The sequence below is a fragment of the Rattus norvegicus genome, chromosome 3, assembly GCF_036323735.1.
Source record: "Rattus norvegicus strain BN/NHsdMcwi chromosome 3, GRCr8, whole genome shotgun sequence".
Lineage (NCBI taxonomy): Eukaryota > Metazoa > Chordata > Mammalia > Rodentia > Muridae > Rattus > Rattus norvegicus.
Window position 1 is genome coordinate 37,401,873 of NC_086021.1, and position 25,931 is coordinate 37,427,803.

General features: G+C 49.5%; 1 long non-coding RNA gene across 1 annotated transcript; it reads left to right on the forward strand.

Moving 5' to 3' along the window:
* Positions 1 to 1,426: 1,426 nt before the first annotated feature.
* LOC134486075 (uncharacterized) lies at positions 1,427 to 25,037 on the forward strand. Its single transcript, XR_010064761.1, has 3 exons — positions 1,427 to 1,626; positions 24,492 to 24,665; positions 24,911 to 25,037. It is a non-coding gene; the product is annotated as an uncharacterized LOC134486075 (long non-coding RNA).
* Positions 25,038 to 25,931: the final 894 nt, after the last annotated feature.

Consider the following 25,931-nt stretch of genomic DNA (forward strand, 5'->3'; position numbering starts at 1 on the left):
ATTATGTATGTATGTATGTATGTATGTATGTATGTATGTATGTATATATCCCAAGGATGACCTTGAAGTTTAGATCTTGCTGCTTCTTCTCCTATGTTGGACATACAGTCATGCACCACCACATCTGGTTTCACTATCAATACCACATCTGGGTTCTGGGGAATGAAACTAAAGGCCTTGTGCGTGCTAGGCAAGCACGCTACCAACTGAGCTACACTACCTTCCTCCTTCCTAGAATCCTGAGTTAGGAGAAAATTCAGGTTTCCTGGGTGAGATAGACTCCGAATGGAGCCCAGCAGGTTGGGAGGTGAGACTAAAGCCAGCTGGAAGAAGCCAAGTATGAGTTTGCACTTTCCTCAGAGCCACCATAGGTAGAGGCTAGGTAGGCAGGCAGGTTGGCCCTGTGGGAGCTCAGTGTGACTATAACCGTGGGGAAAGGCCAGGAGGAGGCAAGAATGACAGTGGCCATTGGAGGTGCCCTTGACCCCACCTCCCCTGCAGCAGAAGTCCCTCCCCCTCCACCCTTACTCCAGCCCAGGCCACTAATCCTGGTGACACTGGGTCCTGAGGCTGGGGTGGGGCAGGCCAGGGCAGCTGGCCTCAATTAGCTTGAGAGGCGGGTCTGGACATTGTCATTAGGAGAAAACCAGAGCCCAGCCATAAACTCTAATGAATGCATTAATGGAAGGCTTGTGCGCCTCAAAGGGGGGAAAAGCAGGTCTAAATAAAGTTATTAACACAGCCCACCTGTGTTCGGCCCTCGGCCGCTATTGTTCAAATAGCCCATTAGTTTCCCGGAGCAGCCTGGGTTGGAAGGCAGCCCTGCCTCTCTGAAGCAGTCATTTAACTGCATTCATATAATTCAATTAGATTTCTCAGCCCTGGTCCAGAGGCATGGCCCAAGCTTTCATCTCAGTAATGGCCTGCAGGCCAGAGAGGGGAGCATGGGGTTAAGAAAGGCTTGGCCCCTGCCTGTGATGCCATTCACCAGCGTCAGAGGACCCTCAAACGAGTTTCCTGGGGTAGCACTCCCCAACCTTCAAACAGGGGTCCGAGTCTCATCTGATTTGCACTCAGACTCAGACGCTGGAATTCAGGTGTCCAGCCTGGCTCCCACCCCCTGCACCCCCAACCTCCTTTGTCCCACATCTTAGCCCATCTCCCCTCCCTCCACCCAGTCAACCCTATTAATGAAGAGTTGAGAAAATTCATTAGGAGCGAGCCTTTTATAGATTCCGCGAAAGCCTTCTTCCTACTCCTGTCACCGAAAAAAAAAGGGATAAAAGCACCTTTATCACTCTACAACTTGTTAATGTCCCACCCCGGGAGCACTTCATCTGTAATAAACATCTTCACAAAATATGCGTCTCCAGGGAGGAGCCGTTAATTTCCTAGAGGCCTCCCACATGTGAGGCTTTTTATTGCCTGCAGGTGCTCCTGTGGTATCGCAGGGAGCACTAATAAAGCACTAGTAAACTGCAGGTAACCATGGCAGACCAATGGGGCTGTGCACCTGTCTGCCAAGCCTCACAGTACCAGCCTCTCCCTCCCGAGGCCCAGCCCTGAACTGGTTCTGTCCCCTGAGTCCAATCTGCCCCCCAACCTGCCCCTCGAGACGACCGACAGGTAAGTTCTGCTGCCTCTAACTGCCTTGGTCCACTTACAGAACCTTGGGAGGGGCCAGGGCTTTGCTGTCATTGGAGAATTCCGCCCCTGGAAGCTGCATGCCTTAGCAGGAATTCTCTAACACACAAAGCTATGGACACCCACTTTTTTTTTTTTTTTGGCACCTTCACCCTTCTACCCTGTTTGTCTGTTTGCTGTCAGTCACTCCTTATTATGTGTCTCTGAGACACTGTGATTATTGATTGACGCACTTAACTTCCCGTTTTCATAATAATCACTATGGAGGGGAGAGAGGGCTCTCAAGCGGGATTCCCGCAAAACGTGGCTTGCATATCTTAAGGGCAATTTCTGGAATGTTACCAATAATCGCTAGAAACATTGTAGCCCTGGCAGTGGGAGGAAAGAAACAATTACTAAAGGAATAATTAGAAGTTTGGATTTAATAAGTATCTCTCTACTCTTGGGTTCATTCCAATTTTTAACTGAACAAATTATGGGGTCCACGCTTGGGTCCTGATGGGGTGTCAGGGTGGCTGTGGATATGGCTGTACACTCTTTCATGCCCGTAGATGTGAGCTGGGGACCAGTCCCACCATCCTGGGGCCCCCAGAGGCTCCCGTGGCAAGAGACAGAGAGACTTGTTTAGGTCATGAGCTGAGGGCTCACAAGGTGACCTACGCAGACTCTTTCCAGAACAAGGTGGCTCTGAGCACCAGGAGTCAGGATGGCCTGACCACCTTTCAAAAGTACCATGTACAGTATCTGGGGTTGAATTCGTGGTGTTTTCTGGGCACTGCTGTGGAGGGGGCCATGATGAGGTCTGGATGGTGTCTGGTCAGCACTGTAAGTGTTGAGGAGGATGTTCAATCCCTTGGGCTTGCCAGGGCTCGCAGGGGAAACCACCCAGCGAGGGCAGAAGAAGTACACTCATGGATTTAGCCCTCACTCGGTGGTTACTGTGGCTACAGAAGCATCCAGAAAGAGAAGATGGCCTTAATAGGATTCTAATAAGTTTTGTTTGCAGGCAGGGACTCTTGGAAGGTTCCAACAGTCCCAGAATCTAGGTGCTGGGGTGACACAAGCCTGGCAGGTATGGTCATTGCTGGCCTGGGGAGTGTCAGCATATGATGTGGTCACCAGGGTCAAGGCAAGCCTCTAGGTCCTGCCCAGCCTCACCAGGGGTCAGATCAGCTCCTTAGACTCTTTCCAGCTCCTTCCTGTGTATCCTTGAAGGTTGGAAGCTGGCCTCTTGAAAGTGAAAGTCATTTGTTCAAGGTTCTGTAGTGAGAGCTGATAAGAAAACGGTGGGCAGAAGGCTTCACCTGAGCCATCTCTGGGCTTTAGAGCCTCCTCAGCAGGTTACAGAGTAGAGGCTCACCTTGGCCGTGGAGGAACCCAGCCCTGCATCTGCCCCTTTTCCTGAGGCATGGCTGCCCTCTCCTCCCTCCCTGGTCAGCAGGGGAGAGAGGTCACTCACCCCTGCCCCACTCCTGCTGGCCAGCCTACCCTGGCCCAGCCAAGACATAGGAGGGCCAGGGACCCCTGGAGTGACTTCTGAGGCACGTTGGCCATGATGAAAGCCTGGGAGCATGGGGCCCGGCCCAAAGGTTAGAGGAAACGGGATTATTCTGCCCAGGGAGCGGAAGGCCCAGGGGGCAGGGGCCCGGGCTAATGGAGAGCACCAGATGCTGGCCAGCTGTTCTCTGTCTCCCTGGAGGCCAAGCAGGACCAAAGGGGTTGTCCTACAGCAGGATGGAGTTAAGGCAGATAGGAGAAGGAACTGGTTGAATGAATGGATGGTACTGAAGAGAGGATGTAAGAAGGGGAGATACTGGGCTGGTGAGGTGGCTCAGTGGTTGAGAGTACTGGCTGCTCTTCCAGAGGTCCTGAGTTCAATTCCCAGTAACCACATGGTGGTTCACAGCCATCTGTAATGAGATCTGGTACCCTCTTCTGGTGTGTCTGAAGACAGTTACAGTGTACTCATATAAAAAAAATTAATAAAAAAAATTTACAAAAAGAAGGGGAAATGCTAGCTCTTGGAAGCTGAAAAGGGCCTAGGCCCAGAACCCTCCCTGGTCAGTGTGCCTTTTGTATATGCAAGGATGGGACACTTAGATAAAATGACCCTGAAGAACCTACAACCTCCTTTTCTAGGGATGTGACCCCTGGCAGGGCCTGCTGCTGAGGTCTCACCCATAGAGCCTTCTGCTGCTGCCTCTCCCCTGAGCTCAGTGAAGTAAGAGAGATGTTTGAGGTTGAGGCTATTCACAGGTGGCCACCAAGTCAAATCAAAGCCTTTGGCAGTCAATACCTCAGAAAAGTCCTATTCCCACCCCCACACCCCCATTCCCCACACCCAACACAGAGGCCATCCGGGTGAGTATTAGGAAGGCCTAAGTGGTCTGATTCTTCACCCAGGAGTCCCTGGTATTTTATGACGTTTATAGGTTTCGAGTAAGCTGGTAGTAGTACGTGTATTGGGACTATATATTGGGTGACCTGATCCAATGCCTTAATTTCTTCATCCCTTGGTACAGAAGCGTCTGAAAGACAGGCTAAACTAAAACTTCTCTCAGGGCCAGTGGGGGAACTGGCCAGCTCCATCCTCCATGGCTCCCTACGTATTGCAACTCTGACTTATCAGGAAAGGAGACCAGGGTAAAGGAGTCCCTCTCTCAGCAGTTCAACGGCCAGGCCAGTTACATCGCCTGCCTGTAGGTATGAAGCGCTCCTGGCTAGCCTCAATTTTGTTTCCAGGTTGTTTTTTGTTTTGTTTTGTTTTGTTTTGTTTTTTAAGAGCTGAGTTTTTCCCACTCAGCCTTCACCAGCCTGTTTAGAACGCAGGCTTCAGGCTCCATGCAAACTGCCCACCAACAAGTGAATGATGGTTTTCAGTACTAGTCTGCCTTCTGAGACATACTTAGATGCAAATAATAAATAATAAATAAATAATTAAATTCTTATTTGAAATTCATATGAAATGGGCACCCTGATTTCACTTGCTAAATTTGTCCTACACAGGATCCCTTCCCAGGGGGATGGTTCCATCCCTTACAAGGGGAGCTTCCAGGCCCCTTCTGTGACGATAGAAACTGCAGCCAGACAGAGCTGCCTGCCCTCAACCTGTGATGACAACAGGAGACTGAAGTTGCAAAGAGCAGAAAGAGCAAAGTATCCATTCCTATGTATCTTAGGAAAAGTATCTATTTGTTCTTTTGTATTGTAAAGGACTCCCTCAGCAGGGAGTGAATAGGAAAAGAAGGCACTTTTAAGTTTGTCCTTGGTGTACCTCAGGGTAGTGATGTGCTGTGCGTGTGTGCGTGTGTGTATGTGTGTGTGTATGTGTGTGATTTCAGCAACACTGCAATTTAGAAAAAAAAAATACAGCCCAGGATACATTTATCTCACTAAACTTCCGGGCTTCTAGTGGCTCCGTTTAATTCTGCTGGGGGACACAGGTGGATTTTTCAGGGTTAAAAATGGAAAGAAAGGCAAATTCGAAAGTGCCTGTTGGACTCTGCTGAACGGAGCTGGCCGCTCAGAGTTCCTTGCAGCAGTGAGATTTCATTTTTTAAATTGTTGAGGGATTTCTGAAAAGATTATTTCCAAAAGGGCTGTCCCGTTGGCTGAAGAAGGTTTTTCCTTTCAGTCTCTTTGGGCCTCTTTCTCTTTTGAGCAAAGACGAAGATGTCGAGGACAGATTACTATCCTTTGAACTAAGCAAACAGAAAACAACCTGACCGTTTGTAGGCTGGATAAGTAGCACCTGAACTGTGCAGCTGAAAGAGGTCACAACACACAGCAGGGGCGCTCCTGTTAGATTCTCTTAGAAATATTTTAATGTTTGAGTTTCCGTTTTGTACGCTGGTAGCCCATACACGGACGTGCCATAACAGATATTTCCAGCTCATACCCAGGTTCCTTTCTTACAAATTCTTTCTAAAGATTTGATGGCTTATAAACAAAGTATCTTTGGGGACCAGGAGAAATATTGCAATGTGGGAAGCTGAATGGTCCCTGGGGGCTGCCAAGCTCCACTCTTATAAGACAGGAAATTCTGTAGCCCCCTGGTTCGCACCGATGTCTGCACTCACCGCTACCCATGTGCATCGAAGGCAGATGGGTGGATGGGAAGAGTGTGTGTTGCTGAGCATAGAACATGGCTACACCCTAAGGGATCAAATCCAAGCCTATGCCCTGTTTCCCATCTTCTCTGGCTCTCTGAGCTCAGATCTGAGATGGGAACGTTGGTGTAGCGGGGAGGAGGGCAGGCCACTTGATGCATCATACAGCCCTGTGCCAGAGGTGTCACCAAAGAGTTAACTAGGATGTCCCAGTGCGTAAATGTGGGATAATTAGGAAACAAATTCTACAAACATCTTGAAAGAGGTAAGAGACCTTTGATCTTGCCATAGAGCGGCAGACATCACCATGCTGCCGGCCTTTTGGGGCAGGCACACATCTCATACCAGGCTAGAGGATGGTATCTTTTGAGAAATCAGCCGACACCTAATCCCACAGTCCCTTAATTATCCTAACTGGTTTCGCATGGCCCAAAGCATTTTCCCCGAAGATTAGAGCCGGGGGAGGACTGACATAATAATTAAATAAGCAATTTGCCAAGCGTGGGCAATGTGGCTTTGAAATCACCTTTGTAGGAAGCTTTACTGCTTGTCCATTGACATGTATATTGTGGGCTTCAGACTTTTATTTAAGCTGTTTTGATTGCCTTAATGGATTAATACCAAGCACCGTCAGTGAGGGGCAAAGACTTGGGGGCTGTTTCTAATTTTGAAAATATTGCGCCTGCTTCCTCTGGTGTTGTGTGGAACTTAAAGCAACAGGCGCGTCCCACAAATAATGAATGGCCCGCCATATGACTGTGTGTGTGTGCACACACCTCTCGAGTGGTGCTACATAGAGTTCCCATGATGCCAGGGCAGGGCATCAGCTCTTGTGTAGGAAGCCCTGGGTTTTGTGCTTTTGGCTCCTTTTCGGTGGCATTCCTGAAATGAGCCCATTGTCTGTGGGGAGCAGGATACCTTTCAAATCAGGAATCCAGTGCAGCATCCGGGGGTGTGGAGGAATGTTACTGTCTTAAGTATAACTCCCGGGTAAGAAACATTCCTCAGGGGTGGGTCAGGGAAGCTTGCTAGTTGGGATTCCCAACTCCGCATCTATCTGTGGGAGGCTTCTGGAAATCCAAGCCCAGAACAACTAGTTCAGATCATACGCTCCGATTTCGGGGGATCTGAGTTCAGGGAGAAGGAGAGTGTACTTTGCTTGTCATTTTACCAAGCTAGGTACTGCGGCAGTGTCCTGGAGTCTCCCAGGATAGGACCAGCTAGGAGAGACTTTGTAGCGATGGGACACTTTGAGAAGGTTACCCTCTCAAAGCCTACCCGGGCTGGGAAGGAAGAGGCTGGAAAAATGCAGAAAGATCAAAGAGGTGCTAACTGCTCTCACCTGCAGTCCCCAGTATTTGGGAAAAATCTTCCTGAGTTTGAGGCTAGTCTGGTTTACACAGTGAGTTCCCAGTCAGCCTGGGCTACAGCGGGAGACATGGAACAAAACAGATAAGGAGGAAGAGAGGCTTGCAAGCTCCTGCAAGCAGAGACAGTGGGCGCCTCGCCTTTGAAGGAAGGACGGACAAAGCCTAATTGTCCCTGGGATGTGGACGTGCGGAGTGACTTGACTTTTTCATCCTTTTTGAATGCCTTAATGAGTCTGTGGCCTTTCTCGGTGGGAGCTTTGCTCCCTGAAACTGGGTTTGATAAAGTGGACGGACCGTCTGGGATGAGTTACCGGGTTCCACTCCTTTCCCTTTTGAACCTTGCGGTGGTTTTGTTCTTTAGTGGCCTGCAGAGTGGGACAAAGAGTCTGGCCTCTGGCCTCAGTTGGCACAGGCTGTCCTGCCTCCTAGGACACCCCAGTGTTGGGAGAAAGGGAAACCCTGGTCATTAGCAGTGGGTAAAAGGGGGACTTGGGGTAGCAGCATATTCAGAAGTCCTTGTCCACCTACGAGGGGCTGCCATGAGCAGCTTAGGAAATCAGACTGGGTTGGCATTGTGGCCTGAACCACAGCAGCACTGATGTCTGTGGATCTCTCTACACCACTTGGGGCCAATGGTCTGACAAGAGCCATCGATTATAGCCTCCAATCAATCACATCCTTTGGTACAGGAGAAACAGATTTAGAGAATTAGATGGCTTATTGCAGATGCAGGAGGTGACAGCCCCTCTCACATCCACTGATTTTACTAAGGGCCCCCTTACTAAGTGGCTTCTGAACCGCTCAACACCCTCGGTTTTTCATTGTGCATCATGTGTATTGTTCTTGCTTGTATTTGTTTCTTACTAACATCCAGACCGTGTCTGGGAACTAGCAGCACCCTGGCTCTGGGGTCCCAGGGCTCCTGCCCTCGCTGCCACCCATTTTATGATAGAATACAGCATCCAGACTCCCGAGCCCTCACTGGCCTACAAGGCCCTGGAAGAGGTGGTTGCTGCGCCAGCCACACATGGGCAGGAGGCAAGGGAAGGGTCTGCTGCTTGCTGCAGCTGTCCCCTGGAGGAATGGCAGCCCAGCGGGCCTTGGCTTTGATCTCTGGTGATTAAAAACAACTCCCTCTGGGTGGGCGGCTCCCCCTTTGAGGATGCCCTCCCTCCTGGTCAGCAGACACGGAACACAGTGGGAACACAGTGTGGTTGCCGTGTCCAGTTTGGTCTTGATTCCAAGACAGCTGTGAAGTGCCCAGCTCTGGCCATGGTAGGCCTGCGTCTCCTCTCCTGACCCCAGTCGGTCCGTTCTCACCCTGGACGGCAGCTGGTGCTTTAGGCTTCTCCTCTGGGCTTCCTCAACCTTCTCTTGGACAATGCCAGCCCGCTTGCTTGCTTATGCGCCCCCCAAGAAGGCAGGTGGTGGTGGTGTGTCCAGTCCCCTGTCATGACTGGCTACTGACTGCTCCTCTCTGTAGGCCACTGCTCTGTGAGGAACCTTGACCCTCTTGGAACCTGTGAGAAGCAGAAGCAGACATCGGGTACGAGCTGTGGCTATAACTCTGCTCTGTGTTAGGGAGACCGTGGTGGTAGAGGTTGGATATGGTTCCCGCATCACCGTCTCTTCTGCACAGGTGTTAGGGGTACCCCCGAGGCAGAGGGAGCCATGTATTCTCTGCCTTGGTGTCTGACGGCTGTCCTACTACTGATCCTGGAGAAGGAGGATGTGAAGATTGGCATACTGGGTGTTTCCTGCTTCCTTCTTGGTGGGCCCAGCACAGCTCGTGGGCAGACCTCAGACACCCCTGTGAGAAGCAGGAATCTAGGTATACATTTCTACATCGACTAACCTGAGAGCACCACTAGGTTTCTCCAGGGCAGAAACCGCAAAGAGACAAGTGAAAGCAGGAATGGAGGGGTTGGAGGTGCAGTGAAAGGAAAGACTTCCCTCAGCTGAACGGTTTTCTTTATTTTTGACAATTTCCGATATGCATACAGTGAAATATGGTCCTTTCTTCATCCCCAGTCCCACCCACCAGTTCCCTTTCTATCCCTCCTCAACATGCCTTCCTCCCAACTTCTTTAAAAAAAAATCTCACCAGATTTTTAATATGAAAATATCCAGATACAGAAAAGCAAAAGCTTAAAGAGAAAGATAGACCAGGATAGACCCCCTTGCCAGCCATCTTGCTTCCCGTGGTTAGTCTCAGGAAAACAAAAAACAAACGGAAAAAAAGAAGAAAAAAAAAACCCAAAAACTCTGGTTCCAAAATACAAAAATACTTGTCACGACACACTTGAATGAAAGACCACATTCACACAACCTTTATTTATTTTTACAAATTAAATTAATTTCTTTATTTAACGTGTGTGTCTGTGTGGGCACACAGGTGGGGAGGTCAAACGATAACAACAGAAATGGGTTCTTCCCTTCCACCACAGGTTCCCCGGATGGAGCACAGACCAGTCACAAGCACCTTTGATCTCCTGAGCCATCTCCTCAGCCCCATACATAACTTTTATTAAATAACATTATCATATTATTTTATGGTAGGATATTATCATGTCTGATTTATACAATAGACCCATCATAGGGACATATACAAGAGTACACTCCATGCGCATGAATATCTGTGCACGATACACAATGAATCATGATCCCAGGCATGTGGGGCTTGGTACATATCTTTGGTGGATCTGGGGGTGACTCTATAGTGAATGCTCACAGGCTGCCCTCCCAGCCTAATAGGCATCACCCTGTGAAAGCAGCAGTGATCTCTTCAAGAAGGTTCACCCGTGTGCTGGTATTCCCTCACAGCAGGAGGAAAGGGGCCCACAGCACCCTCTCCTGATCTCAGCTGCTCTGTCCGGCACCTCCCAGCTAGGGATGAAATTCTGTCCTCATTGCATGTGGTCACAGGAGGCGTTAGAGCATGGGGAGCGTGGACTGCTAACCAGAGGAGACCCCATCCTTCATGCAGCTATGGGGAAGTCCCCACCTGAGCTGGAGCAAGGCTTTCAGTTGGCGTTGTAGCCTCTTGCTGTTTCCCCGGGTGGGACTTCTGTGGAATTACACTTTGGTTTGTCTTTGAGTCTTCTGCAAGGAAGGGTAGATGTGTGTCTACATATTTATAGGGGAAGAGTTCCCATAAAGCACAGCTCCCCGACTCCCAACACACGTAAAGCCTTGGCTGCCCCAGCTCTCTGCGCATACACATGCCTACATTGTTTGGAAGTAAGCTTCAGACGCCATCCTTAAATATTTCAGTGTGCCTTTCTGTGGGTAAGGGTATTCTCTTAACCACAAACCATTTGAGGAAAGTTAACAGTAATCAGAGAGGGAGGGACCTGGGGGTTGTTGGGACATCACTACAGTATCACAGCTTGAAACCCCGAGGCTTTACACAGTGCTAGTCAGTGGAAGCCTCCCTTTGGTTTCGGTCCCCTGCTGGGCAGCGGGGGGAAGACAGACAGATGCTTGGGTTAGAGAGTCCAAGCTGGAGAGGCTTACAGAACTGAGGTTGGCTGGCACATAGCAGACTCTCAGCCATCCCCTCAACTGTGAGTAGAAAGGGAAACTATCCCCTGCAGAGTCCTCCAGATTGCTGATCTTACCGTCTTCTGTCAGCCGAGAGGAGCCTTCCAAGGCCTGGAACTGGGTTTGATTTCCTGTGAGACTTAGGCTGACTAGGGTCCTAGCTCTCCCAGGACCACGGAAGCTGAGTTTAGACAAGCTGGAGCAGTGGCCCTTTCTTTAACCCCTGTGGTGGGAACCTGAAGGTGACATGGGACACATGGGACAAGGTCAGAGTTCAAGCACCCAAATGCTCCTCTCTCAATTCTCAAGTGATGGGTTCTCAGATCTCCCAGTTACAACGTCCAGGAGCCCTCAGAATCTCCCACAGGTCCTTCTTACCTGAGGCAGCATGACCGGGCTGTTTACCTGGTCCTCCATGTTCACCCTCGACAAGGCATGAGTGTGTGGAGACCTATACGTGTGTCTCCACTACTGCATGGCTGGGTTTCTCCCAAGTCTAAGGGAGTACCTGCCTGTGCCCACCTCTGTTCCCATGTGCAAGAAAGAATATATTATTGTAATGTGTATCGGTATATGTGATCATTTGGGGTGCATATCTGAGTGGGTCCCCGTACAGGAACATGGACCTGTGTGATATTACAAATAGGAAAATGGGACTTGAATCAATGGGATCCATTTTATCCTTTAAAAGGGAAGAATTAAAAAAAACTGGCATACTTGGGAGGTAGAGGCAGGAGGATTCGAACTAAAGGTCATCCTTGGCTACACAGCCAGTTTGAAGCTAGCCTGGGCTACACGAGACCATAGTTTTTGCTTGATTGTTTTTAGAAAGAAAAAAAAAACTTTGATGTGAGGCATGACTGCTGAGGTCTGAGAAGGCAGAATGGCAGCTGCCAGGACTGGGGGAAGGGAAAAAAGGAGTGTTTATTTAGAGCTTCGTTTCAGAAGATGAGTTCTGGAGGTGGATGGGGGAAGAGCTGGGCAAGCCACTGTTGAGGAACTGTATTTACGACCACAGAAGGAAAGTGCAATGGAACAAAACCAAACCGGTAAGATTTCGATGTAAGATTTTGATGCCGTGGCTTTCCTGTTTCAGAAGGAGGGGGTGCCATCTCCTGCCCCCCCCAGGGCAAGCGACGGCTCACCGCCTGCTCTCCAGGAAGGCCAGAATCCTCTCAGTCACAGAAACACTCCACTGGAGTGGAAGGCAAGCTTTGAGAACCGTGGGGGTTCCTGGCCTCTGAGACCCAGGGCTTCTGCCTTTGGAAACTCGTCCCTCCAGCCAGCAACATCAGAGGCATTTTGTCAAAGGAAAGAACCTTGATGAAAAACTGTTTTATGAAACCCAAATTTGGGCGTGTTTACACGTTCCACTTTGTCAGAATGCGGGGCCATAAATGTTCAGTCTGTTGTTTATTATTGTGTACAGCGGATTTCTTTACGATGACAGTCTTATTTAAAAGTTCGTCACAGTCACTGCAGTTCCGTGTGTGTGTGTGTGTGTGTGTGTGTGTGTGTGTGTGTGTACATGTGCATGTGCTCGGGTGTGCACATTGGCACAAGTGAGTGTGTGGTGGTTCTAGAAGAATTCTACAGGGGAGCCATGTTTTAAAGAACTGTGCGGGGGTGGGGGACAGCTTTTATTTAAAAACTGGAACAAAACAAAGTGGATCCTACTCTCTGTCAGGGGTCTTTGGGGTTTGCTTCTGGGGTTTCTAGCTGTGGAGCTTTGCCTGATAGTAACCAGAGTCAAAGGGAGCTGCTGCCAACTGGCTGATACCTTGGTGACATACTCAGATCCCCACCTCCTTATTTGGGTGGCCACTGTTCACTGCGGTCTTTCCCTTTGCCCTTCCCACTGCGGTCTCTGTCAAGGGTTGGGTTCAGTTCAACTTTTGGCCAAGGTCTGTGGGGTGTGGGAGGGACCTGTGAGCTACCCCACAGCTGGTCCTGACACCTGCAGGATGGGCAGGACCCCTTCCCTCTGGGGCTGCATGAACACAGGCTCCATGTCCTGTGCTGGGTGCCTTGGAGGGAATGCTCCATCCACATCCAAAGGCCTGCCTTCTGAATAGCATCTCAGACCCCAGGACTTAGCCTGCCAGGCTGCTGCAAGCATCCTCAGGTCTGTCTGATCACTGTGCCCACCTCATTGGGTCGGTGATGTGAATGCTCTTCACCCGGGAGGTGATTCCTGATTTCAGAGCTGTGGTGGGTGGAGGATGGGTGGGGAGTCCTGCGCTGAGCAGAGTGGTTCTGGCCACACCCAGGTACCTTCTGAAGCCTGGGCCGGTCTGTCCTCTCTAGTGGGGGTGAGCGCCTTTAAGCTCTATACTCTTGGCTGAGGTCAGTGAAACCCAGCTTCAACTGTGACTTGGCTTTCTTTGGGTTTTGAGCTGGGAAAGCAGCTCCTGTTGACAGGACAGCGGCTCTAGCAGACTTCGCAAGAAGGGGAGGCACAGGGGAAGGCATGCAGAGCAATTTAGTCACAGAGACTGTGGCTCTGATCTGGATCACACAGCCCTTTCCCAGAAGAGTTTCCCTGCTGAGGTTGCTGGGACTGGGGACCAGCACTCCAGTCTCGGGCACCACCTCTGCCCTTTCCCCCAACAACCTCAGGCACCACATTTCTTTCTACCTTCATGCATTGGATTGGGCAGAGGGAATGGAGGAGGCTGGCCATGAGCTGGTTTTCGTCCTTCTTCCCCATACAGTCTAGAGTCACGTGGTGGACTCCCCACCCTCCTGAGCGGTCACCTTGCTGAAACGCTTTGAAGAAAGATAAGGTGGGGGGCGGGGGGGGGCAGAGGTGTCAGATAGAGAAGCCCCTGTCTGGCTCCTGCCAGTTCCGTCCTGAAGCTCCTCCAGTTACTGACAACACCCTAGCTCTACACGGCTGAGCCTCTGTAAAAGGATAAAGAAGCACATTCGTTCTAAGTTGCACAAAAGCTGTATGCATAATTAATGTGCAATAAGTGTGAGTTGCTGGAAATTAACTAAATGAAAAAATGAATATACTTAACTGTGAAAATTTAATTTTACCTTCCTTCCTTGCATTTCTTCCCCCTCTCCCTCCCCTTCCCCGTCCTCCCTCCCCCCCACCCCCAAGGCCCTTTCACAACTTGGTACATCCCCTATACTCCGGAGCCCACTTGGATCTTGCATACTGTGAAGGCCTTGCCTGCTGACCTCTTGCCAGGGAGTCTCCACCAAGATTAGTTTTAAGCCGGAGCCCCAGTGGGCGACTTGCGGCCGAAGGTCGGGGAGTGCCGTGGGGGTGGGGGTGGGGGGGTGGAGGTGGGGTTAGCCTGTGACACAACTGGAGTCCTTCCTTGCGGGAGCTCTGTGATTTGTTTAAGGCTTTGGTGGATGTGATTTTGGAAAAGCAGAGCCCATCACAGTATTTAAAATTCTTAAAATGAATTTGGCTCTTAAAAGGCCAGAGTACTAAATGCATTTACATATGTTCAAGTACAATGCATCATATGCAGTGACTCTACAGTCCCTTTATTTTTCTAATTTTTTTAAAAAAGGGTAAGACTTTTCTAGGTGGTGAGATCAGTTTCCCAGTAGGCAGAGAAGGAAGGCGGTGACACATTCAGCACTACTGAGTGAAGCCTCTTGGTAACATACTTGACTTCAAGAAACAACCCATTCGCATAGAGAAAATGTGAAAAGATGAGAGAGAGAGAGAGAGAGAGAGAGAGAGAGAGAGAGAGAGAGAATAAGACTCTACCAATAGCTACTTAAAAATCTGATTTATTGCACACAGGTAACAACAATTGAAAAATGTCAAATCCTTGGGAAGAAATCATTGCCAACTCTGTCTCCCTTTCATGCTTGTTTCTGCTCTCATTCTGGTCCTGATCTTATCTGCAGATAATTATCAATCAGTAGCGAGATTGAGAGAAGGCACGCACAGCTGCTGGGCTTCTTGGGCAAAACCAGTGCTTTCTAAGTCTCTCTCTCTCTCTCTCTCTCTCTCTCTCTCTCTCTCTCTCTCTGTGTGTGTGTCCCCTCCATGTGCATTTGCATGTGCAAGCAGGGAGGGTTACCCAATGCTAGGTCCATTTACAATAAGAAAAGATGCATTCCCTCCAGCCTCGCACAGGCTGGCAGCTCTGCCCAGGTCCCTGGCTCTGCAGCTGAGTGCACACATGGCTGGGGACCATAGCAAGCTGTGAATAACGGGGTCTGTGGCTGCAGACACCACTGGCTGGCCAGCATGTCGGCTTCACCGCAGCCCAGCTGGCAAATTCGACTGCGCCTAGGAACAGGTGGCCTGCAGGAAGCCGAGGACAGACAGCGGCAGGCAGGTCCTACGAGGGCATGGCTGGACTCCACTCTCACACCTCTGCACTAAGCAGCTTATGACCTAGGGCTGTGAGTCTGCTGGCATTGTCAGAGCAGCACAGCATCATCCTCAGTTCCCCTCCACTGCAAACAGGGCTCACCGCTGTTCCCGGGTGGATCTCCATTCCAATCTGTATTGATCACAGGGATATGTCTCATTTCCTGTGTGACAAATAAGGCCATCTGGGGACTGACTAGTGGCACTGGCAGAAAGACAGGGGACCCTGCGCTGGAGCTGTCCTGACAGTTTTGAGGTTGAGGCAGGAAGGCTGCAAGATTACCTACCATGGTCCGAGGACACAGCCTTGATCTATCTAAGAGTTAGTGCTGTTTCTAGGTGCACCATTCTGCAGATGATGGGGGAAAGAACTCACCTCAGTTCTGCTGAGGGCATCAAAGAATGGAGCTGTCTCCACGGCCATCACTAAAGACAGATGAGCAAAGGAGAGAGGATTGGGTAGTGGCACATTGGCATCTTTGCTAGTAAACAGTGGTGGACAGTTACTCACGTATGAGACTACTTCTAGCACATCTAATGAAGAGAATGGCTTAGGGGAGAGATGGGGATGCCACCCCACGATATATTATTAAGTGCGAATGCAGGCTGCAGAGCTGTGTACCCACCGTGCTCTATGTGCACTCCAGAGGACATACACCTAACTGCTGATCTCCACTTTCTAGAGGGGAGAGCAAATTGCCCAAGGCTTACCTGGAGGACAAGAAGAGGAAGCTGAGGGCAGGGTGGCAGGGGAGCTGACTCTGTTTCGTAGCCTTTGAGCGGTTTGAGTGCCACACCACATGTGTGGCAGAGAGCAAACAGCTCAACATTTAAGGCAAGGATTAAAATGCCACAAAGCTCTCTGTTCTAGGCACTGAGGTTTAGCAGGCTCTGTGGGCAGACAATTCTGGGCTTCGAGGCCTTCGACACACGGCCAGCCTCAGTCTCTTCATCCGTCTAGTGGAATGACACCGTAACAATAGTATTTACATCTTTGAGACACAAACATAGCCCGGAGAAGTCAGTAAACACTGTGCGTTTTATAAACAGCATGTCAATCAATCTCCACACAGTGGTCCTTGTATTGACTAGTGTGTCACTTCGGTCATCCTGGAAGAGACCTTAAAAACAGCCGAGTATGTTCCAGGTCAGACACGGAGATGGTGGAAAACGATGCTGTCCATCTGGGGGGCTGGTTCACTGTGTGGTCCACGCTGGGTTCGCTGGGTGGATCTGACACTTCTTTTCTGAACTGGTAAATGGTCTTCCAAGTCTCTGTATACACAGGCAGGTGACCTAACAGAATTAAGCTTATTGGTTTAATTCCTTTGGGCCCCCTTGGCAAGGGAAGAGCAGCTGGGTGAATATTTTAATTAAGCTCTGACACCCAGAAGTCAAAGTGTCGGGTGGTTCCGTCGTCAGCAACTGCACACAGTTTGGGTTTTAATCAAGTGTGCCTTCAGAGTTCAAAATTCTTCCTGGGCAGAAATATGTCATTAGAGCATCCAAGATTTCTACTGGAGAGAGAGAGAGAGAGAGAGAGAGAGAGAGAGAGAGAGAGAGAGAGAGAGAGAGAGAGAGAGAGAAAGAGAGAGAGAGAGAGAAAGAGAGAGAGAGAGAGAAAGAGAGAGAGAGAAAGAGAGAGAGAGAGAGAGAACAAAACACAACACAACTTGACTGTATTTTCTCCAGAGAAGGACACTATGATTCGATTAGCCTTCTTCCTTGACATTTTGCCCACTTTATTAACTTCTGCTCTGCTTTTAGGCAGGCAACTACTGTTTTAGTTCCCTGAAGAAGCCCATAATATTATAATTCAAGTGTCAGGACAGATTAGGTTAAACGAACTGTGTAATTCCCGAAGGAAAACAAACTTCAAAACGGACTCGGTTAGCCTTGTAACACACCACGGATTGCATTAGCGTCCAGCCGGCGAGCCCGTCACCTAATGTGCTAAAGTTGGCTCTGATGTCCCCTTCGCTCTGCAAGGTGAGAAATTACTTAGCTAACAAAATATTCCGTTTTACCCCCACCCCTCTTTGCATTCTTTCTTTATGAGATCCTGAATTGTGACATTCGCACCGAAAAAAAAAAAGTCTCTGTGCTTATTTGTGAAAAATGTATATTAAAACCAAAACCCATCACATGGAGAGAAATCCCAGATGGTTTTATTCACAAGCAGTAGAATTAATGGCCTCTCTTCTCTTTATAAATATTAGAAGCAGATGAGTTCATTAGGATTGTGCCGTAATAAAGAAAACCTGCTTATTCTGACAAGACATCCACTTATCTAATCTATCTACAGAGTAACAAAGCTACTTCTGGCCTGTAAAACACAGCTGAAGTCATCGGCGTTACCTGGGCTGTTTTGAGATTAATGAAAACCACGCCGATTCCACATTCTGCAAAAGAAAGGCTTCGGGTGGCGGTGGTGGAGCGGGGATGGAATTCAAGGGATTTTTTTTTTTTTTTTAAAATGTGAGTGATTTTGAAAAGCAAGGGTTTTGAAATGTTTACTTTGTGGTGGTTTGAAATTTTTACATCTTTCAACAAAGAGGCCAGAGAAGTGAAAACACGTGAAAAGACTTTCTGAAAAGCACGATTCAGCAGAAGTTGGGTGAAGCTGCCGAGGGTCCTTTATCTGGGGCAATCTGTGCGTGTCATGGGGTGGGGAGGCCCAGGGCTCAGCCCCACTGGCCCACCCGAGCCCAGGGCCTGGGCTCCCGCTTCAAAGCGCAGTTGGAGGAGCGTCTTGGGAGGGAATCGGACACCTCGCTCTGGGGACCTTTATCCCGGAGCACTGTCGCCTGATGTGGTCATCTCGTTAGTCATGGGAAGCCTGGGGAATTTCTGTTTGTGCCTCTTTCCACACTTATTAAACAAGAAGTGGGAGGCCGACACGAGAAACCAAAAGATGTTTGTCGTCCCCTGGGCTGCATCACTTGGGACCACAGCTTATCCATCACTGCAGAGGCATCTTGGAGAAATGGAAAGAGTCGACCGTGCCCAGAGGGGGAGAAAGTGAGCACTCAGGGGCTCCCTGCCTGCTATGTCTTGGCTGGGCTCCCGTGGAAGGGTGTGGGCTCACAGTCTGAGAAGGGAATGCCTTAGGGGGAGCCAAGCCACAGCTTAGGAAGAATGGCATGACACCAGGTTCTGTTGCCTCATTAAGTAGCTCAGACCTTTCCCTCACTTTCCCTAGCTAGGAACCAGCAAGAAGCTGTGGTATAGAACTCAGGCACCTGTACAGACCTGTCTCTGCTGTGGGAGATTGCCAAGATGGAAACAGTCTCCTCCTCTCCTCTCCTCTCCTCTCCTCTCCTCTCCTCTCCTCTCCTCTCCTCTCCTCTCCTCTCCTCTCCTCTCCCTTCCCCACTCAACTCTCACCCCCCTAATACAATACTAGGGTTGGAATCTAGTATTTGATGCCTAAGCAAGTGCTCTAGTACTGACCTGTGTCCTCCCAGCCCAGAACTCTAGTTCCTAAGCAGCTCCTTTAGATCACCGAGCCCCAGTACCTCCATATCATTCCAGAACCTGCATCTCTCTGGCTGTCTTGTGTCCTGCTCTCTTCCTCTCGGGCTGCAGTGCTCCCAGAGGTCCCCGTGGAATTCCAAATTGCGAGCTCATCAGACTGGCCCCTCATGCCCCAATCCCACATGTATCAAACTACTGGGCAGATCTTTCGGGGGAAGCAACAAGTTTGAGCCAAGACCCCATGATTGAAATTCTCCAATAAATCCCTCCCAGCTGAGCCCTGAGGGTCTGTAACTAGCTTTAGCAAGAAGGGATGGTGGGAAGGGTTTCTTTCTTTTCTTTTTTTGCAAACTTCAAACAGGACCTGGGGTTGTGGGGGTGGAGGAGGGCTGTTCTGAGAGAGGAGGCCACCGACCAAGGGCTCAGAGTTAATTAAAGAGACTGCGTGCTTACACCTATAAACTCAGCCGTCTTGGTACATTAAAGCCTGCTGCTTTCTTTCTTGTAGGGCCACCTCTCACAGTGACTCTGGAAGCAGGACTAGACTCAAGCAATACTGAGAACGGGGGGTTTGCAGCCCCTGGAAGGCTCTAGCCAGAGCGTTTTGCTCTTCCTCTAGGAGCTAAGACTGTGTTTGATAGCTTTATTAAACATCGAAGATCTAAAATTTCCCAAAATAGGCCTGGACACATCTGTCGGGATGTGTGGGCCACCACTTCCCCCCTTTGTCAGGCAAGGAAAGCGAGGTTCAGAGAAGCAAAGTGACTAACTCAAGATCGCATTGTGATGGGGGAGAAGTCAGGACTAGAAGGCATAATCTTCTGTCAATGGCTAGGGCAGGGACCAACAAGGGACATGCTGCCCTCACCCCAGTCCTGCCCCCTTGCACTGCCTGTGACATTCAATCAGGTGCTGGTGATGCCTGGCCCAGCAGTCTGGGCAGGGTCTCCTTAGCCTCCCAACGACAAATGGTTCTTGTTTGAAAGGGAGGTTATAAAAACACGTGCCCAGAGACACTGTCAGGGAAGGGGGATTAATCTCACTCCAGTCAAAGACCATATTCCAAATATTTTTCTGGGGGTGGGAGGGAGTGGGGATGGGGAGCAGCCCTATCTGGGAAGGCAGTCAGATTCCCGGGGTGCCCCTCAGGCTGGGCTCCAGGAGGCATGTTATGGTGCAGAGCACTGAGGCTGGAGGTTACACGTATGTACCTGGCGGGGCTGGGTCTAATCAGGATCATTGCTCAGAGGCACGGGTCCTCATGGCTGACTTTGGGGGAGGCCTCCATGCTGGCTTGGATGCTCACACCGTGTCCAGGGTCTTGGCTGTGTTTCAGAGCCCTACGAGTTACCGAAGGAAAGGATTAGATGCCTGGGATATTTTTATTTTCTGGACGGTGTCAAAGTCTGAGTGTTTCCTCGTGGCCTCTGGAGTAGAGAGGACCCCAAAGACCAGGCAGGGGGGTTGTCTTGCCTCTATGCCCTTTACCTGGACACAAGTCAAGTCACCCAGAAGCACTGGCTTTTCAGCTCTCAGACTTGGGGATCTAGGTCATTACATGACTCTGGAATTCCAGGCATAGTCTCTTCGGGGTACAGTCTCGTGGCTGTGGCCAGGCCTGAGGTTTACAACAGTCCTGTTTATCATTCCACAAAGGTCTATAGTGGTGTGCTATATGTTTATCCAGACCCTGGAAGAAAAAAACCCTGGAGGGACTTTTATTGAGCCCATTTTCCAACAGGGCAAATTGAGGCTCAGGGACATACAGGCGTCAACCAAGAAGCAGAGAGACATGTTGCTTAACCTTCTGAGCGTCTTTTCAAACTGAGGACTGTTAACTACGTGTTCCACTGATGCAGAAGCTGAGGGTCAAGACTTCAACTTCTCCAAACCCTGCCCTGCTGGCCAGGGCGGAACTCTCGGGCAGTGAGGACGGGGACTCCACAGTGGGCTGGCATCTTTCCAAACACACGTCAGCAGCATGCAGACAGTGGATTTGTCTTCCATCTGTTAAAGGAGCCCCGTGTTGCTTTGCTTTCCGTGTGAGAAGTTCTGAGAGCCCCAGATTCATAGTAGCACATGTGAGGTCAGCAGCATCCCCATGGGGTCTTGTGAGGGTTGGCACCAGGCCACACGTGCTTAGCCCAGTGATCCAGTGTGGCCTCACTAGGAGCAATGGGCCCTCGCACAGGCTATCCCAGTGCTAGGATAGTCCTCATTTCATAGAAAAGGACCAGAGACCCACCCCACAGCTACTTGAGGGACTGTGTTGGTCCTAGGCAGCTGTGAAGTGCCTCTTCTCTGGGGACTAAAAGGGACTTCTGGTACTGTAGGGACCCACCCCGGAACCCCCTTTAGGCAGTAGAGTCCTGAGCTGGATAACTGCCTGCAGTTTTGGGTAAATCTGTTTGATTTCAATGTAGCTTGAAAGTAGATTTCAAACATGAGCTGGGACTGTCTAGCAAGATGGGCTGGTGAACAGAGAGAGTACCTGTGTGCACAGGTGTGCATGGGGGAGTCACAGACCTTATATCCCCAGATTCCCCGCTCCTACCCACAGTGGAGGAGTCAGGGACGAGCAGTCAAGTCAGTCAGTGTCTTCTTTTGGACAACGCATTCCAGAGCTCTGCTCACGGTCCGAGCAGACAATGGGGCCTGGCCTCACTCCCTCCGTCAGAAAAATCTCGGAGTGGCTGATTGTTGTTACCCTGAAGTTCCTGGGTACCCCACCTGTCTTGGAAGAAACAAATTGTCAGGATAACATCTACTTTGAAACTATTTGGGAAGAAAAGGAGATTTAAAAAAAATTGGTATGGATAAATGCATGTGTGTGCATGTGTGTGAGATGTATGAGTACATGTGCATGGCATGTATATTTGTGTGTGCATATGTGTGCACATGTGTGTGCGCACGCGCATGCTCGTACACATGCACATGCATGCATGTGGGTATGCCTGTGTGTGTGTGTGTGTGTGTGATGTATGAGTACATGTGCATGGCATGTATGTTTGTGTGTGCATATGTGTGCACATGTGTGTGTGCACATGCTTGTACACATGCACATGCATGCATGTGGGTATGCCTGTGTGTGTGTGCGTGTGTGCGTGTGAGTGTATGTGTGTGTGAGTGTGTATGAGTGTGTGTGAGTGTGTACGTGTGTGAGTGTATGTGTGTGTGAGTGTGTGTATGTGTGTGTGAGTGTGTGTATGTGTGAGTGTGTGTGAGTGTGTGTGTGTATGTGTGTGTGTGTCCTCCTGGAAGCCAGCAGAGGGCATCGGATCCTTTGGAGCTGGACTTACAGGTGGTTTGTAAGGTGCCTGACGTGAGTGCTGGGAGCTCAGGCCCAGTCCTCTGCAGGGGCAGTAAATGCTCCTCACCACTGTCATTTTTCCAGCATCTCCCTTCATTTTTAACATTAGCAAGGTCTTGCTGTGTAGCCCTGACTGGCCCAGAGTGTGCTATGAACTGCAGGCTGGCCTCAAACTCCCAGTGATCCCACCCCCAACCTCTGGAGTACAGAGATCACAGATGTTGCACCCTGTGCCTGACAGGCAAAGATTCTTAAGCCATAGAAGACTCTAATCGAAGGAAAGCTGATCAGTGACCCAGATTCATTACTTTATACTCCCAGGTAGAATCACCGAGGTGGGAAGAGAGCTACGGGGGTGTGCTGGGGGTGTGGGGGGGATCAGTGTCTGCACACCAATATGGCAAAGGAGTCCCTTTGGATGGGTAAAAAAATATCAACTCATTATGGTAGCCTGTACTTTGGGCCTTGGCTACTTGGGTGGCTGAGGCAGGAGGATCACCTGAGCTGAAAAGTTCTAGGCTATCCTGGGCAACAGAGTGGGACCCGGTACCCTAAAGAAGGAGAGTAAAGAAATGAGGGTCAAGCTCCCCTTCCCCAACAGGTGAAAGATTTTCAGGCCTGCACTAACGTCATACAAATGACCCGTTACATTCGAACACAAGCTCAGCCCCATTCGTCAGCAGAGTAACACCACGGGGTTCAACCACAGCAAGATGCCACCTCATGCTGACTAAAAGCCTGGAGGACCTAGAATGTTGTTGAGGAAGTGGGGCTATGGGAGCCCCTGCCCTCCTTTTCATCCACTGTGTTATCATGGCGCCTCTGTTTCAGGGCCACACTGCTTTCAGCTCAGAAGAGCGCGTTAGCACCGTTCCAATATCACGGAGAAAGCGCCACTTCCCGAGCACACATACAATTCCTGCTTCTTATTAAGACCCCTCGGGGTGTGGTGACACGGGCTTTCTATCTGTTTGGTTTGGTTTTGGTTTGTTGAGACTTTTCTCTTTGTAGCCTTGACTGGCCTGGAACTTGATCTATAGACTAGGCTAGCTTTGAACTCACAGAGATCCTCCTGCCTCTGCCTCCCGAGTGCTGGGATTAAAGGTTTGCACCACCACCACTCGGTTGACTGGTTCTTTTTTTTTTTTTTTTAAAGATTGATTTTCATTAAGTTACACGTGTGTGTGTGTCTGTCTGTATGTGTGTATGTGCACACGTATGATACTCATAGAGGTCAAAGGTACCAGGTCCCCTGAAGCTGTAGTTACTGATGGTTGTGAACTCCGGTCCTCCCAAGTGCTTTTTTTTTTTTTTTCTCCAGAGCTGGGGACCGAACCCAGGGGCTTGCGCTTGCTAGGCAAGCGCTCTACCACTGAGCTAAACCCCCAACCCCTTCCCAAGTGCTTTTAACTACTGAGGCAACTCACCAGGCCCCAACACAAGTCTCCATTAGCTGTGCAGTATCTGTCTGGAAGAATAAATCCTCTTTAAAACATGTCTGGGGCTTGGGATATGTAACTCAGAAAAGTTCAGCTTGTCTAGCCTTCCAGAAGTCTGGGTGACATATATACATGTGTCAAATTATCTAAGGCTGGGCTGGTGAGATGACTCTGTGGGTTAAAGGAGCTTGCTGACAAGCCTGGGGATCTGAGTTCAATCCCCAGCCCCCACATGGTGGCTAGGGAGAACTGGCTGCTGGAAACTCCTCTGATAGCCAGCCACATGCACCTTGTCACTAGTGTCCTTCCACATATACACACATAAATGTAAAGACATTTTGAAACAGCTTAACCCACATTTCTATTCTCTAGTACACACTTTAGCATTTTAGAATAACTGTCAAATGCTAGTAGGATTCTTACGTGAATTTTTCCTTTTGGAAAAGTTATGATTTTTAAGTTGCGTAATTCTTTTGCTGAACTGAGCATGTTAGAAGGGAAAGGTGACATTTCTGGACCAATTCAACAAGCGGATAATCACCAAGAGCATATTTTATGCCAAAATAGAATCTAAGCTAAGAGTAACAATTCTTGCTTTTACAAAATATAAAATGGTTTTAGAATGTTAAGGTTGTTAACAGGGTTATTTCCAAGACTGGAGATGGCTCTGCAGTTAGGAACATTGGCTGTTCTTCCAAAGGACCTGGGTTTGATTCCCAACACCCACACGGCAGCTCGCAATCATCTCAAACTTAAGTCCCAGGGAATCCAACGCTCTCTTCCCTCCTCTGGCCTCCCTGGGTACCAGGCCCACAAGTGGTATGAACATACACGCGGGCAAAAACACACATGCGTAACAATAATAATACAAAGTCAGGACATTTCTTTTTTTTTTTTTTGGTTCTTTTTTTTTCCGGAGCTGGGGACCGAACCCAGGGCCTTGCGCTTCCTAGGTAAGCGCTCTACCACTGAGCTAAATCCCCAGCCCCAAGTCAGGACATTTCTGTTAACGTAGACATCCTCTGCTTTTATGAGAGTTCAGAGGTCTTCACAATTTGTCTTTCACCCCACACCCTATGCATGCCTCTTTGAAAGACATTCCATTTTATTTCCTGGTCGGTTGCTGACTATACGGAGAGGGGCACTGTTCATTTCTTACGGCTGACACTGTTTTTATATCTGACGCCCTTACCCACCTCTCTCCCTCATTCTAATCACTTGTTGGATCCATTTTGGTTTTCTACACAGGTGATTTATAACAGGCCAAGAACGACAGCTTCGTCTCTTCCCTTCCAGTCCATGTTCTGCCTTTCTCTTTCCTTGTCTTGTGTCCTTGGCTCATGTCCCCTGGGCACCGTGAGGAAATGGTGACACAGCCTTGCATCCTTGACTTGTCCTGATCCTGAGGCTGGAGCTTAAGAGGTTAGTAAGGCATTTATTAAATGCATCCTGCATTGGGGGAGGGGGCTGCAGCTGTATTTCCTTTATTTCTCTGTGTAGAGTGCCCAGGCCCCCTTCCCAGTGTTTGAACATTCTCGAATTTAAATACATTTATTTTTATGTATATCAGCATTATGTCTGCATGCATGTGCTCGCACCACTTTTGTGCCTGCCACCCACAGAGGCCAGAAGTGGGCATCAGCTCACCCCTAGACCTGGAATTACAGGTGGTTGTTGGCTGCAGCATGGGTGCGGGGAACTGACCCCATGGTCAGTCTGCAGGGATCGTCTTCTGCAAGAGCATCCAGTACTTGTAACTGCTGAACCATCTCTCCAGTCTCCATTAAAGATGGCATTTTGAGATTTTATTTTACGTGTCTGACTGTATTGCTTGCATGTGTGTGTGTGTGCATCACATGTGTACCCTTGGAGGTCACAAAAGGCATTAGATTCCTCTAGATATAGATTTATAGACGGTTGGGAAGGACGATGTAGGTGCTGGGAACTGAACCTGGGTCTTCCGTAACCTACTGTCCTTAACTGCTGAGGCCTCTCTTTGGCCCCTCCTGCATCCTTGAGATGATCTCTACTGGTTATAATTATTTTTGAATATGTAGGTGGGTTCAGTTGTATTTACTATCTCATGGAGAATTTTATACTCAGACTCTACAGCAAAACAGGGCTTTGATTTATGTGTATTTTCCTTATTTGGTTTAGGATCAACTTAAAATGAACCGAGCCACCTTCTTCCTTCTCCTGTGTTCTACGGGCAGATGTGTCAGAAAAGGCATGTTGTTTCATAGTCGCACAGTTCTCTGTCCCTTACTCTAACACACACCGGAGCTCATGGCTTATAAAGAGAAAAGGTTTCCTGGTTCTGCCTTCAGAGGTTGCTGCTTTGAGCCCGTGCTGGAACAGGAGACAGAGCAGAGCCTCTCACCCCATGAGTGGGGGCAAGGGAGAAAGGGGGTTCGCTCTGACCAGTGACCTCCCAAGAGGCCTCATCTCCTAGCAGACCCACCACCTCCCAAAAGCTCAACTCCAGCGAGCAGGCTTGCAGCACGTGGGCCTTTAGGTGCACAGCAGCCGGAGGAATCTCAGCCTGAGGGTGCCTGTGTCTTGAGGATATTTTGAGGGTGTGGAGAGAGACCTTTAATCACTGTTTTTCTTTGTGTTTGTGTGTGTGTGTGTGTGTGTGTGTGTGTGTGTGTGTGTGTGTACATGTATGTAACCCTCCTCAGTAGCTGG